At 33.6% G+C, this 14,011-nt stretch overlaps 1 protein-coding gene across 6 annotated transcripts in view; it reads right to left on the bottom strand.

Moving 5' to 3' along the window:
- Positions 1–6,931, bottom strand: part of LOC111636844 (gastrula zinc finger protein XlCGF26.1-like) — a 97,819-nt gene extending 90,888 nt beyond the window's left edge. For 3 of the 6 annotated variants that reach the window (XM_023382227.1, XM_023382229.1, XM_023382230.1), the window contains exon 1: positions 6,619–6,928. The gene's annotated coding sequence lies outside the window, so the exon portion shown is untranslated. Of the gene's footprint in view, positions 1–6,618 lie in introns of all 6 variants that reach the window. The other 3 variants (XM_023382226.1, XM_023382224.1, XM_023382228.1) reach the window with 3 other exon arrangements.
- Positions 6,932–14,011: the final 7,080 nt, after the last annotated feature.

Here is a 14,011-nt window from a genome sequence, read left to right as displayed (position 1 = left end):
GAGACTTTTCTAAAAACATTAATGCACAGATTTAATAGGGGAAGCAGGAATATATAGCACACTTAGAACCAATAATTATCATGGAAATAGCTGCAGTACATTACTGTTCAGGTATTTTGTATATTGTATTTATATGCAATAAAAGTGCACAAAGAACAGCATGTTCTTGTTTCAAACCAATCAAGGGTAGGAATAGCCTGAAAAAATTGAAATGATGTGTTAAACAATCATAAAAGACGGATTTGGTAGTTTTACATGCAGATATGCAAAACTGCGTCCAGGAAATTGAAAAACCTGGAAAATCTTTAACTGTCCAAGGCAGCATATTCAATAAATCAGCACAATGTAGATCCTGACAATGCTGGCTTAATGGAATTTCACTGTTTTAGAAGCTTCCATCTGTTCCATTAAGGTAACAACCAGTAACTCCACATTCCATAAATTATTGGAAGAAATCTTTGAGATCACCAGACCATGAAGTCCCAATCAGTGAAAAACAATGTCATATATTGCATTGAAACCATCCGTCTGCCATTCAACCATGATAGACCTAAAATCACCAAGGCCAGATTTGACAATATAATAGGCCTAGATCTGAGTCACTTGCAAACATTAAAACACAACTACACATTACCATTCCATGTGGTCATCAAAAAAAAAATAATAATAATAATAGTTCAGATTGGTGATTATCATGCTCTTAATGCACAAATCATAAGGGTAAACACAGCAATATATATTTGAGAAAATTGCCAGGAGAGTAATTGTAAAATTAACAAATAATTAAAAACTATACAATAAAGAGTCTTTCGCTGTCTTTTCTCATACCTCAGAAAAATAACAGTCTTAGTTTAGAGGGTGCTCTTCTGCCTCAATACGCAAAAAGTCATATGTGATCTGGTCAAATAAAACAGAAATATGATATCTGAAATTATTGTTAAACTTATTTATAATTTCATTTCAAATTCTGAATCTGTTTAGTCTGGATTTTTAAAATTGCATTGTTTGCAGATTGTTATTATGTGGTATCTGTAGATCAATGCAGTAAGTTACATGTTACACTCTTAAATGTATTTTTCTTGTTTTTGGACAAATGCACACTTTTCTTTTGATGCTGACTATGGAGGATCTGGTTTCTTTCTCAACACATCCAGGATTTTCATACAGATTCCCTCACTCTCATTGTCTGTGAGGAAGGAGCCTACATTTACTTCCACAGACTCCTCATCAAGCCATTTCAGAAATATTTCATTACATTGTATGATAGTATGTACCACTTCACAATTATAACCGTATCACTTCAAATGTGAAAAAAGATAGGATTACTCATGGGTGAGTGCCATGCTAACTTGTCCAATACGATAGACACAAAGGAAGTACTGGAAGTGTTAGTGATGACTATTATTTCTGATTCCTGTATCTTGTTGAAAGAGATACTTGGGTAGAAAAGTAGATGAGAGTTTGACCACAAAACTTCCAAGCTAGAGTTACCAGTACAAGCATTTTAAAACAAAAGGTGAGTGCAGTGCTCACCCTTGAGTAACAGCAGGTTAATGTGAAAGAAAACTTGAATGAATACAGTTTTTAAAAAATTGAAAAACTGCATGCCTTTAAGTACAAAATACCCCAAGCACATGTATCAATGCAGTGTTTCTCAAGTTAATCTTCCAGTAGACCCCTTTAATAAAAGACCTTTTTGCAACTCCCTACAGTAAAATTTAATTAAAATATATACATATAAATATTAATAAGTGTTTCTTAAAGTAATGTTTTGTTTTGAATATTTTCATTTAATTTAAATGATTTTATATGTTTTTAATTTAAGCTTTAATGTGTGTTTTAATAAAGGTAAATATTACAATTAACATTTTACAATAGATCCCTGGAATGATGATAACAAGTAAGATCCTTCATAATTAATCCTATGTAATCCTTCATCATTCAAGGGATCTATTGTGGATTGTTTTGTTTCTATCCCATTGCACCAGTAGTTAGACCTTTAATATACATAAGACTATTAACCAGATCATGTAAAGATATATGTGATGTGGAGCTAAAAGAAACATTTATTTTAATTTGTACAATATGTTTCTTTTTCTATAAACTTGAGGATTCCTGTCAACATATTAGCAGATCTACAGAGACACATTATTGAGAAATCTGCTATGCAAATTATCTCATATACTTTTATATGAAAATTTCTACTGTTCAGCACTACATACTGTGCAAAAATGTTCAGTGTTTGCAGTTGATATATTCTTTCCTTATCTGACATCATTCAATGATATCAGATAAGGAAAGCAGTTAAACATCTCATGATAAATAGATTGATGGGAGAAGGCAATGCAACACTTGAATAATCTGTAATCTGCCAAGGGATTATAGATTCCTATAGAAAGTCCTGCTGGACTTTCTATAGGAATCTACACTATTGATCCTGTTTATGCATTAGATATGTGAAGAAAACCCAGAAAAACTCCATGTGACCCAGCCCATTGTTGAGATGCAAACCTGTGATAAACTACCAGCATTTTACCCGGTAAACCATTAACAAGCTAAGCACATAAGGAAGCCAGTATTAATTAACAGGGCCCAGGTCCAGCTTGAGTTGTTTTAAAATTTCAAGTAATTTCAAAAAAATGTGTTTTAATAAAATTATTTAAATTTCAAATGCATAATTTTTCTCATTAATTTTTTAAAATAATTTAACTTAAATAGTGTAAAGGAGTGCTTTAGAAGTTAGACAAAATGGCCATGCTGGAAAAATAATTTCAATATGAAAATTATCTTGCTAAATCTGAAATTTTCCTTTTTAAAGTGTTTTTTTGGTGTTCATTACTTGATGTTCATCTTTGAAATTTTTGAGCATTATAAAAGTTTGTTCTAATGTCATTGTTATAAATAAATTTTGTATTTTTGGATGTCAAAAAGTCTGTTAATTACTGCTTGTGCTAAAATTAAAAATAATAATTCATGGTATTGACATCAATTTTACTTCTGTTAATCAATATATTACATCAAGTTTATAATTGTATATGCTATCCTATAATGATGACATTTTAGATTAAAAACATGCTTAAAGTGTCCTTTTATGTTGTTATGTTTTTATTTTGTCTGCTATAATATTGGGTCCTGAAAATATTCTGCATCCTTGCTCATAAGTTGCATTGCACTATATTACTTCTTGTTGCCTGCAGATGGCTACACTTACTTAACCATATTGTCAAGAAATTAAATCAGCAAAGCAACCAAGCAGACAAATTCCCTGACTTTTTGAAAATCTTAGACAAATTTCCATGACTTTTTCCAAATGAAAATCCCTGACTTTCTAGGTGTATAGAAAACTCATTATATATATAAAATGAATTGAGTTTTTACAGTTTATTTATCTATTTTGTATGAATTATAGTAGTATAATGTCAAAAAGACAGTGGTTTTATTTTTTATTGCTTTTATAATTTTGGCTGAGAACAATTATCATTTTATCTCTTTTTTAATTCAAATATATTCTATATCATGCAATTTTAACCCTTTAATCAACATCCTAGAATCTACATTCAAATATTAAAGCCTTAAGAATTGGTAAATATTATCTAAAATCAGACCAGTACACCAAACCAGTTAAACACTAAAAATTCAAAACCTGATGATTACTAATATTCAGTAACTGAAACATTTGTTTATTACAGACGATAACTGGAAAAATTAAAGCAATTGGTATGTTATATAATTATGTTAACTAATTTCACTCTTATACCTAATTCAACAGAATAATGCCTTTAAACATCAGAAAATTAAAAGCGGAAATCGTAAATCTCATTAAAGGATAAAGATTTGCTATGGAGAAATGCAAAAATCAGAAAACTGCTATAAAATATGAACAAAGCCAAAGAGAAGAAAACAAAATGTAAGAACATTCAAATATTTTATTGGTAATTCCTGAAAAATCCAAATTTATTTCATTATTATTCAATTAAAATATATTTCAAATCTAATTCAATATTTTGTTATATTTGTAAATCTTAAAATTCTTTTTATATTTTGATCTTCAAAAAAACTAAATTCATTTGTAAAAAATAAAAAAAAATTATATATGAAGCGTGCAATGCCATAATGTTGTAAATGTCAAAAAAGAAACTTTTCAGGAGAGGTAAAAAATTATTTTTTCTAATAAATGAATTAATTTCAATTTTACAATGAAATGGTAAACTCACTGGGTTACAAATTCTCTGGAATATCAAAATTATGTAAATATAAGCCACAACGTTTTACGTGCCAAAAGTCACGTGACTTGCACTCTGGCACTTTAAATGATATATTTTCACTTAAATTCATCTTCAAAATACAGCCACTTACACTGCCAATATTGCCACAATATTCTTTTGTGGCAGTAAACATTGCATTTAGAATTCAATTCTTCAATAAAATTTATTTAGAAAAATGGCATTGCATGCTTCATATATACACACATTTTAATGCAGTTACATTGAAATGTCAATAAAAATTCAGTTTCTGATACAAAGTATGATTTTAGCAAAAGTTTTAACTGATCGGTCATGTAATCAAAAGATTAAATGCAAGAGTTTAATTATTTTTTTGGATTCAATACGATGCCAAGTTTTATTCATTTTCAAGATCTATTACACAACATAAACCATAATATTAGGAGACAATTTCCTAAATCAAAGATTGTAAACACAATAAATTATCTCATACAATTTTACTTTTATATTTCACGAAACCAATTCGTTATTTGATATCGTATCATATTCTATATATATTTTTTAACACAAACCTATTTATTTAATAACATTTTTTTTTGTGGGCATTATCTGTATAATTAATACTCGTGCATACGACAACGTACGGTCGCATATATTTATCCTTTGCACACCATTTGAAATTACAGGGTCTACGGGCACCACACGCATACTACCAAAATGTACAATTTGGTAAATTGGGAACGTTGTTTCTATCGTTTCGATTTTAGCTAACGCAAATACAAGAAACATTTATAGATAATTTATAAGTTAACACGATCGACCGGACGTAGACCATTATAAAATGCAAAAAAAGACATTTCTCACAAGAGGGCCGGTAACGCAAAGAAATAAATTTCTTTTAATCGTTTAAAATTCGTTTAATCGGAGAAAATCGTTTTTTCGAAGCATTTATTTCGAAGCAAAGACTTCCGAACGGCGCCGAGATCGGCGGCGGAGCACAAAACAAGTCGAGATCTCTCGAACGATTAGTTTTTGCGTACGCCGCCGGCCGAGCAAAACGCAACACCCGCCACGTCCAGAGTCCTAAACGGCGTTGCACTTTACTCGGCCGGCAGCATATTTAAGCGGCTTCGTAAAGAGAAAAAAAACAAACGACCGGACCTCGGTACAAGAACAAACAATTATTCTAAGTAAACGGTAGAAGTTTCAAAACGCAAAGAGATAAAAACGACATTTCGAAAAGACAACAAACGACCGGCAGTTCGTTAGATTTATATCAAAATGCAATATCTAACTTCCAATTACATCTTTCTTTTGCAAAACTTTACATTTATTTTTGTTTTACGGAGTATCGGAAGAGGCGGAAGAAATCGGTAACGGTCCGGCGTCAATTTTATTCACATTTCCACTAAATATCCATTTAATCCCATCATTTTAAAATAATCGTAAGGGAAAGAAGAAGTCAGAGCAAATTAAAGATAAGATATATTTATGTATTCAGCATTTAATCATTCTTTTTCTCTCTGTCGATCTGATTAAATATCTATCATAAAATCTAATCCAGAATAATAAATCTTTTCGCAACAACGAACTTAACCTTTAGATAACGTTAGATATTTGAGAACGTAACATTAATAAATTTAACAAGTCGACACGAATAAACAAAATGAATGTCAAATTATGAATGAAATCTTTTGGCATTACGCCAACCTATTAAAACCGGGAGGGGAGGAATTTTACAATTTTCATTTTACGACAGGCGGATAACAATAAATACTCGGAAATAAAACAACAACTTCCGATACACATTTTTAAATAAACAAATACTGGGTAAAATATTTATTCCAGTATTTACATTTTCTTCGGCCAAACTAACTTTATACACGCGTAAAGCGCGTATGGTAATTTATGAATATTAAATATGAATTTTAACGAGATTTTGAATATAATATTTAAAGCGCTGCCGGGCAGCGGCCAATTACAATAAAATGGGAATAAATATATATTTGGGGAATAAAGAATCTCCGGGAATGGAAAATAATAATAAAGGCAGCGAGCAATTAAGGTTTGTCGATCTTTATCTGGAAGAGGACGAAAAATACAGGTTAAAATAATAATTAGTTAAAGACGTAAAGGGCTGGTTATACGGGCAAAGTCGAGAGAAAATTGCATATCTTTTGTTAAGTATTGGAACGTAGTGAAAAAGTATTTTAAGGGCGAACGACGGGAAAATGGGCGACTTTTGTCTGCAAACTGTCAGCGATACAACGAGATAAACTGGATTCAATCAATCATTCATAACTTACGGGAAACAGACACTCATAAGTGTTGGGTTTATAAGAGCACGAGACGTAACAGATTCAAATTCCTCCAATCACTCGTTTCTTCTCCTTACCTTGAACCGTATTCAAAGATGTCCGACTTGACCTCCAACCGAGAACTCGAACCTTCTTCCTTCTCGTCTTCTACTCTCGTTTCTCAAACTGGTCTAAAACGACTTTTTCTCTTTAACTTTGCACCGATTTTGTCGGGAACAAAAAACATTTTTCTCGCTCGATCAATCAAAATTCCCCTCTTTTTTCCCCTTCTTGCTTTTTCTAAACTCGCTTCTCCGCGCAAAACTCAAAAATTACATTATTTTATTTTACAATTAAAAAATACAAAACAAAATTTGACCAGTTATTTACGGAATCTCAAATATTTCGGCGCAATAACTCCGTTTTTTATTGCCTTTATTTATTTTATTTCGCTTAACCATTAAAATATATTATTTATTATTACACGTTTTTTTAAAATCTTACTTATTAATTACAATATATTAATTTTTGCCCTTTAGAATCCCGCCTATTACGTTGGTTTACCCGGAATTCGATTTTATTTTTTATTTTTTAAATCCAATTTAACAATTTCTCCGTCGTTTTTCACCCGGCCGTGACGTAACTGGCGGTTAAGCCAGGATTTTCTGTTTTAAACTTTGTTACGACGGAAAAAATAAAAGTTTTAAAAAATATTTAAATAATCCGTCAGGCCAAAAAGTAATTTTAAAATAATTTCGCCGGAGAATTAATTTTTAAAAAAATACTTTGTCGACGCAAAATGCGAATCGTGGTTATTCGTCCGTATCCAAGTATCCTGTCTAATCGAAAGCACGGATATATTAAAATAAATTAATTATAGTTTATTATTTATTTTTCTAAACATAAATCGGCGGAGATAATTTATTTTTGCCGGCGGAAAGTCGACGATTCTTAAGAATTGCGGACCAGAAACCGTAGTTAAGGGCCGCTCGGGCGGCAAACGGCCCGAGGCTAGCGGGCGCATCGTTTACTATAAAGATAAGCTTTACTAATCGAGGCGGGACCAACGCCCGTTCCAATCGATTAATCGATTATTTCGACGGCCGGGTTCGAATATCGGCAAATTCTCGTCCGTAGAAAAACGTTCTGGTAATATGGACCGAAATAATCCCTCGGGATTAAAATTGGCGTCAAAATCCGGTACGGTTTTCAATTTATTAAAATTAATTTATGCCGAAAATAATATTTTCGCCTAAGTCGAAAGCGTACCGAAGGGAAAGGTCCGGCAGTTTTTAAGTAAACTAATAAATTATTGGCGGGAAATTCATTTTCGGAAAGTTGGACGGAAACGGACCGAAAATAAAAAACGGTCTTTTTCGGAAAAATGACCAACGTTTTGGGGCAAACTTTCCACCGGATGGGGTAAAGGAACGTAATTTTAACGGACAGAACTAAAGGCCGAGGTCGTCGAATATTAAGCGCTTATTTTCGTAATAAAAAGCATATTTCGTACGTAAATTTTAAGACCGCGTCCACTTTACGCCATTTTTAAAACGGCCTACGCGCAGCGCCAATCTAGCGGGACAAAATCATATTAAGAATGGAACAATTTAATCCGAGTCAAAATTTATTTATAATAATTAGATTAAGCCTTAAAACATAAAAAAGACAGTTTGTTGTAAAATAGTTTTTGGTTGGTTTCGTTAAAACCGTATATCTGCAATGGTAACAAGGAAGTTGTTAGAACGTTCTCATCTTCAAGTTTGTTTTCGTTTGCTTTTTGCTTGTCCGGCGCCTTCTTCTTTATAACATTAAAAATGCAACGTAATACTTAATTTTGTACATCTAAAGTCTTTTTGTGCTTAAATCTACTAATGAATGCGATTTAACTTCGGATGACCCTTTACCGATTATACAGTCGTCTTGGGGTGAATAGTGAATAATCCACCGGTACTTTACGAGGCGCTTTCGGGCGTAAAGGAAAATTATCGTCCGTTAATATCATTTTTCGACACTTGGTATAGTTCTTGCCTTGACGCCTTGGTGACGGCTCGGGTAAAAGCTACGTTATTTTGCAAAAAACGCATTTTATTGCATTCGAACTCTCATTGTACGGGGTCCATAGATCTTTAAGATTATAAAAAGTAGAAAAACTCCGTGTAGAAAGCCGTACAAAATTTTTGCCAGTCCGTTACCATCGTTAATCGTAATTAATTTTCTATTAACCTGCCAATATAGAAAAGTAGTATTTTGTTACGAATCTGACGGTTGGAGAAACCATTTACAGATTTAAACTACACACCCGGACGTGAAGGTTTCGAGATAATACCAACAAATACGTACGAAACATTTAATTTTCACCAACGAAGATTAGAAAGCGACGGTGGCCACTCCAACGCTCTCTTCGACTAATAAGGTCGAAACTGGTTTTCGAACGGCGACTATTGATACGAGCGGGCCGCACACCTTCTAAAGACGAAGATTATAAGTGAATATATTGTGTTATTTTTATGGCTTTTGTCCCGCTAGATGCGCCAAAATCTTACATCGTGCGGACGGTGGGACCCTGGCCCGGTCCCGGCCGAATCCGCCACGGGTAAAAGATTGTCTCGGTGTCCTGGGACCGGAGAGATAAATAAGAAAAACACCCAACTTGGTACAACCGTGCGCTTTTAGTGCGGATTACCGTAGATTTCGTTAAGGTCGCGTGCTTTTTCATTTTCCAAGTTTTACATACAGTCAGGGGAGGATCTAAGTCTTTCGGGCCTAGGGCTTATTGAAGTCAAATGGGGGCCCATTTTTTTGCTAGATCAAGAATCTTTAAATTGGATTTAAAATAAATACATAAAAATGCATCAAACCGTAAGGGCAGGTAGTAAATTTTTCTTTTATGTAGAATTTCCATGCAGAAGCTAATCCATCCGCATCCCTGGCATTAATTCAACTAGCCTTTAATTTACTTTTATAGATTTCAATTTTTGCTTCGTGCAAAGCTGATGATGGGGGACGCGTGGTCTTCGGGATAGTCGCTTCGCTCCATTTAACTACAGAGTCCTCTGCTCGTGCCATACTTGACAAAACCGTTTTGCAGTGCCATTTATTAATGCCATACTTGTGTTCCTTAAGTCTAATAGCTAAATTCCTTCTTGTGACTCCAATATAGTCCTTCTTAATTCCTAATTGCTGATTTTCAAATGAAATTCTGTATACGCCCGCTTTTTCTTCTTTCTTAAGCATGTCTTTATCATTTCTGAGAATAGCATACAAATTAGGAGCTCTTTTGTAAACTATTTTGGAGTCTTTTTTGTCCGACACTCGCTTCGCGATGTCCTTGGTGTTTTTACTATAAGTGAACTTGGCGATTTTAAACTGATTTGTTTGGATTCTTAGTTTTCTGCTTCCTTCATAACTTTTAATTAGTCCTTCTATTGTACTCTTTTTATATCCAAAGTTTGAAGCTATTTCTTTGACTCTATTAATCTCCTTCATCCTGTCTAGTACATTACAGCAATATGAATACGCTCTTCTGAATGCACGAAAAGCGGACAATTTGTATCCGTACGAGTCGTTCCAGTTAGCCGGAATGCGTTGGTTTTATGTAAATACCCGTTGTTATACAATCCCCTTTCAATCGGATGTCTATATCCAGAAAATGTGACTTTTTTGTTCTAGTTTAAGTTTTAATCCATCGCTGTTGCTGTTGTTGATTACTTGTACGAATTCGTCTATTCTCTTGCCGTTTTTCCAAATAATGCACATATAGCCCACATATCTTTTGTAAAATACAATATCCATTCTGAACCCATTAATAATGTGTTTCTTCAAGTTGCGTAGAACTAGTTCATATAGTAATCCTGAAAACGGACTTTTTTTCTTTTGTTTATATGCTTGTTTATCGAAACTGAAGGAGAACTCATAACATACCAATTGGCTAATTCCATCATATTGTTCTCAAATGCACCAACTTCTGGTTTTAATGGTTAGCATAAATTCCATTAAAGCTTCATAACAGGATTTTGTTTTTATGGATGGATATAGGTTCTCAAAATCCATAAATGACCCAACTTTTTCACCAAGTACACTTAATTCCTATAATTCTTTTACTACATTCGTCGGGTTTTGTGCAACGAGAACATCGCTGCCTAGTTCATCCGAAATGAATCTATGTAAACGTTTTTCAGAATGTATGTGGGTCCTCTGAATTTCTCAATTACAGGTCTGATCTTTTTGCTTTCCTTATGTATTTTTGCAAATGCAAATAATCTCGGCATCCCTGTCTTCGGGTTATGAGATCCTTTAAGAAAAGTTAATATGGAGCTTAATGGAGTTCTTTCAAGTTGTTTTACCCTTCTGTCTACGTTTGTAACAATATTTTCATTGACCCGCTCACATTTCGTTCTTTTAATGTATTCTTCTAAGGATTTGTTGTAGTTTTTTTCTTTCCATGATAATTAAGTGCTTACTTTGTCAGCTCGTGTTAGGATCAAATCATTGTCGTTCAACCGTTACTTTGTGCGTTTCGGCTGCTTCATTTCATTATATTTTGTTCCGCCGGTGTGATCTTTAAGAACAGTCTTCCACCTGAAAAAATCTTTTTCTAAATCATTGAATTCTGAGATTCCTCTCTCCAGTTCCGCCATTGACGTTTGCCATATGTTTTCGTCTTCCTGAACGAAGTTAGGGCCTTTTTGGAGAATTTCCTTAATTTCAGTTGGGATTACTTGTTCCCGTAAAACAAAAGGTGATGGGTTTATGTTCTTTTTCTTTTCTTTTGATACTTGTTTAGTCAAGATCCGTGTCATTCTTCCGACATATCTTTTCTTTAAACTCTGTATACTCTGTTCATCAATTATACGTCAATTCCGATCGTTCGCGATCGTCTACGGCAGGGGTGTCCAACCCGCGGCTTAATAAACGTGTAAACAAACCCGACAAATTTTTTTATTTTATTTGTTTATTTCAACGGCATAAATTAAAAAAAAACAAGTTTCACAAACCTTCATACATATTTTATTTTTAAGTGGAAAGGAAATATTTTCAAATACTTGGAAATGTGTGAACGGGGAAGGAATACTAAATAAAGCTAAAGTTGAGACTCAAAGGATTATAGACCCAAATTCGGGGAAAGAAAAGTAATGCCAAAAGATAAAAAGTAGTGAGAAAGGTTAAATAGACTTTCTGTTAAATTAAGCAAATACGGACTCTTCCTCACTTCTTTATCCTCTCTTTTCCCCGCATTTGGGTCTAAATCCTTTGAGTCCAACTCTGGCTTTATTTAGTATTCCTTTCAGCGTTGCATGATTTGGCTACTTTGCGCCAAATTTGGCTACCCTTTTTTAGTTTGGCGTAAAAAATATCATTCGGCGCATTGGCTACTTTTTGGGCTACATCTTATTTATAAATATATTAGTCGAATAAAAATGCACTTTAAAATGACGTTTTGTCGTATTTTATTAATTAGAGACCCAAATAAAACAAATATTTGTGTTTTTCAAATAAATTTTTGTTTGTCTCCTTTATAATAAATAAATTTATCTTTTTCTAAGTAGAAATTGGAAGTGTCTGTAAAAGTAATTTTTTAAAATATCCTTTTTCGTGATAAAGATTTAATTTAGGCCACAAGTATATATAATATACTTCATGACATCTTCCAATGTGGTCCAGAGAAACAAAAAGGTTGGACACCCCTGGTCTACGGCAATGGTGCGCCAACTATTTTCATTTCGTGTAAAATTTTTGCCCACCCCGCGGTAGACAGACGTTTTTTTAATCGTAACCCAGTTAACGCTGTTTCGTTTAGCGCTTTGTCGTCTAGAAACGCATCCCCGGCGTTAAGCGGGGTTTTACTGTAATTTTATTTTTAACAAAAATTAATGATAATATTCAAGACATAATAACAATTTACAGAAGCAAAAAATCAGATTGGTTTATTCACTTTATCAACCGGCGCATTCCCAGAAAAGCCAAAAGATAAAATCGAATACTTGGAATGAAATTAATTATAACAAATGTTCAAAATGTCATCCGTTATTTACCAACAATGGTGAAAGCTATTATAATAATTTACAAATAAATTTTTATTATTCGTAGATTTTTCAAATGCGAATCGGTAGTAAATTTAAAAATAAATTATTTTTTATATCCACGGATTACTCGATTTTTTGTTTTTAACACTTTTACCTATTGAAACTCGACAATTCTCGTACCAACAAGTTTGAATTTTCATAATTAATACAATCCGAACACAGTAACCTTTTAAATACAGCCGGGCGGTTGTAATTTTATATCGGTTTCGATGTTATTTCCTTATGTCTCACTGTTTTTGCACCGCCGGTATAGGGCCTACCGAAATAAAAAACGCCCGCGTAGGATGTAGGGGTAGCGAAAATATTTAGAGGGGGCCTCGAAACTGAATTGTGCCTGGGGCCTCTCGAGTGCTAAATCCGCCACTGTAGTCCGTACGTTTTGACGAGCATTGGAGTAACTGGATCGGCCTCGAACGGTGTCACAAGTAGGCTACGTTTCGTTCACGGTTTCGTCCGTAATGAAATAAACAGGATTATCACCAACGATAAAAATTATTGGGCAGTTTTTGTCTTCAATTTTTATTAAACACTAAATCTCCACCAGACGAACAATTACAGAATAAAAATATTTTTCATTTCTGGCTCTATGTAACATTTTCGTAATGCATTTTCTTCGGGCATCATCAGCTTGTTTGTGTATTTCTCCAAAAAATTCTTCGGTGCCGAGTGGTTTACTTTGTACAGCGGTGCTCCTGTTGCAAAAAAGTGTTGCGAAATTTCGATAGAATTAGTTTTCTGGTCGATTGGCAGTATTATTTAGCAAATTTCCTATAAAATATTGCCGTTTAAATGACCAGCGTAGCTTCTTAAAACGTTTATGTTCCAATTTCTCCACTCGAAATGACAAACGCTTGTGGAGATCGCTAACACGGTCTGGCAACACTTCAAACGAATTGTTGCTGGCAACGGGAATAAAGGGAAAAAAGGCGCGAAAGTTTGTCGATTTGCCCGGATGTAGCATGAGGACGTAGAGGACAGCTCTGATCTTATTTTAATAAAGTTCTTTTGTTACTGTTTGTGTGTGCCTGGTTATTGTCGGTATTTTAAGGATCAGTAGGATTGAATGATTACGCTTATCATCAATTAGCAAAATTGAATCGAGTACATCGAGTATCGATACCTTCATGTTTGAAGGCATTTGCAAATTTGTATAATTTCTTGGCACTTTCGGAATTATAAAACAGGGTTGCCGACCTTACCACATAAAAGTATCGTATCTTTCCCTTGAAATTATCTTATTTCACTTAAAATTACCGTACATCCACCTAGATCCGTTACACTTACGCCCTTTATCCGTAGAAATGTTAGTTAGGTTCCCATTATGTAGGAATCTCTTAAACTTTTTATCCTCGGCTCCTTCTAACAAAAATTTTTAGACCCTATTTTACAACAGTTTTTCTTTTTT

This window comes from Centruroides sculpturatus, unplaced genomic scaffold (genome assembly GCF_000671375.1).
Source record: "Centruroides sculpturatus isolate CEXI.00-Female unplaced genomic scaffold, Cexi_2.0 scaffold943, whole genome shotgun sequence".
In the NCBI taxonomy this organism is placed as follows: Eukaryota; Metazoa; Arthropoda; class Arachnida; order Scorpiones; family Buthidae; genus Centruroides; species Centruroides sculpturatus.
The sequence above is the reverse complement of the archived record's forward strand: the minus strand, read 5'-3'. Positions and strand labels throughout refer to the sequence as shown.